The sequence below is a fragment of the Procambarus clarkii genome, chromosome 4 (assembly GCF_040958095.1).
Source record: "Procambarus clarkii isolate CNS0578487 chromosome 4, FALCON_Pclarkii_2.0, whole genome shotgun sequence".
NCBI classification, from domain to species: Eukaryota; Metazoa; Arthropoda; class Malacostraca; order Decapoda; family Cambaridae; genus Procambarus; species Procambarus clarkii.
In genome coordinates, this window is record NC_091153.1 from 17,828,428 (window position 1) to 17,830,927 (window position 2,500).

The following is a 2,500-nucleotide window of genomic DNA, read 5'->3' on the forward strand; positions in this document are numbered from 1 at the left end:
ACCTGCCAGCTACAGGCTGGATTTGTGGTTGAAGGCCTCCACGACGGTGCACCCAGTGGGACTGTGATTTGGTTGGCTTGTGGCCAGGGTAGACTCGCCGAGAGAATCGGAGGATTCTTTGTGGGCCAGAAGAAGAGAACCAGGGCTACTCATCGTGAGCACCGTGGAGCATCCTGCGTCTTCAGAGGAAGACTAATTTGTATATATAAGTGTAGTTATAGCCCCAGCGAGTGACTGTTTATATATTTATTTATTGGTGGTGGAAAATATATATTTAAATTAGTGCATTTTTATTCCTTCCCCTTTAATTTACTTGCATTACGGAACACACCCCTTGAAAGCCACTAATAACTTGGGGCCGGATTCCCAAATTCTAATAACATCAGAATAGAACCCTGTTACGCCCCAGTAGGGTCGTAACACCCCTCCCCCTGTTCTTCCCCTTCCTTCTCGTCCCCCTTCTCTTACTCCTCCTCCTCTTCCCCTTCCCTCCTCTTACCTGTACTACTCCTACCTCTGCTATTCTTCCCCCTCCTCTTATCCTCCATTATCTAATTCCACCCTTTCCCCCCCAGACGTCCTGCTCCTTCCCCCCTCCTTCTTTCCTCTCCCCCTTCTTCCTCCTTCCTCTTAGACCTACTCCTTCCTCTTTTTCATCCTCCTTCCTCCTCTGCCTCGACCTCCTCCTCCTCCTTGATTTCCTCCTTCCTTCTCGATCTCCTCCTTCTACCTGGAATTTTTCCTCCTTCCTCCTTGACCTCTTCCTCCTCGACCTCCTCCTCCCTCCTCCTCCTCCACAACCTTCCTACCTTACCAACTCCTCCTTCCTCTTCGACCTCCTACTCCTCCTTTCTCCTGGCTCTTCTCCTTAACCTCCTCTTTAACATCCTCCTCCTTCCTTTTCAGCCCTCCTCCTTCCTTTTTGCCCTCCTCCTCCTCGCCCTCCTCGCCCTACTCCTCCTCCTTCCTCCTCGCCCTCCTCCTCTTCCTTCCTCCATGCTCTCCTCCTTCCTCCCTCCTCGCCCTCCTCCTTTCTCTTCGCCCTCCTATTCCTCCTCGCCCTCCTCCTCCTCCTTGCCCTCCTTCTTCCTCCACCTCCTTCCTCCTCGTCCTTCTATTCCTTCTCGCCCTCCTCGCTCTCCTTCTTCCTAGCCCTCTTCCTCCTTCCTCCTTCCTCCTCGCTCGCCTCCTCCTCCTTCTTCCTCTTTCCTCCTTCCTCCTCGCTCGCCTCCTCCTCCTCCTTCCTCCTCGCTCTCCTTCTCCTCCTTCCTCTTCGCCCTCCTCCTCCTTCCTCCTATTCTTTCCTTCTCGCCCTCTTCCTCCTTCCTCCTTGCCCTCCTCCACCTCCTTCTTCCTCGCTCTCCTCCTTCCTCTTCGCCCTCCTTTTCCTCCTTCCTCCTTCCTTCCCGCCTTCCTCCTTACTCCTCACCCGCCTCCTCCTCCCTCTCGCTCCTCGCCCTCCTCCTCCTCGCTCTCCTCTTCGTCTTCCTCCTTCCTTCTCGTCCTCCTCCTTCCTCCTCGCCCTCCTCCTCCTTCCTCGGCCTCCTCCTTCCTACTCACCCTCCTCCTCCTCCTTTCTCCTCGCCCTCCTCCTCCTCCTTTCTCCTCGCCCTCCTTCTCCTCTTTTCTCCTCGCCCTCCTCCTCCTTCATCCTCGCCCTACTCCTGCCTACTCGCCCTCCTCCTCCTCCTCCTCCTCCCTCTTCGCCCTTTTCCTTCCTCCTCGCTCTACTCCTCCTTCCTCCTCGCTCTACTCTTCCTTCCTCCTCGCCCTCCTCCTCCTCCCTCTTCGCCCTTTTCCTTCCTCCTCTTCCTCCCTCTTCGCCCTTTTCCTTCCTCCTCGCTCTCCTCCTTCCTCCTCGCCCTCCTCCTCCTCCTTCCTCCTCGCTCTCCTCCTTCTTCCTCCTCGCCCTCATTCTTCCTCGCCCTCCTCCTCAACGTCCTCTTTAACTTCCTCCTCTACCTCATCCCCCTTCCTCCTCTGCCTCGACCTCCTCCTCCTCCTCCTTCCTCCTCTGCCTCGACCTCCTCCTCCTCCTCCTTCCTCCTCTGCCTCGACCTCCTCATCTTTCGTCCTCCTCGATCTCCTCCTCCTTCCTCCTCGACCTCATACTCTTACCTGGAATTCTTCCTCCTCGACCTCTTCCTAAGAATATGAGTAAAAAGGATGAATTAACCCTTATTATGACCCTGTTTCATTTTACTAAATGTAGAAATATACTTTTATATTTCTACATTTATATAAATAACAGCAATAAAAAACTACGCTTATGAAACATTTAAGGTTACCACAAGGTTTCAAATATTTTTTAGCCAACGTTTCGTGCAATTCGTTTTAGAAACTTATTTACATCCAAGCAAAATTACGCATCTAATGCGTGAAAACAAACGTTGCCAATACTTTCCAACACTTTCCAGATACGTTGTGGCAACCTAAAATTGTTTCCTGGGCGGCAACCTTTATTTACCAGGGCAAAGACTGATAGTCTCTACCCAGCAAA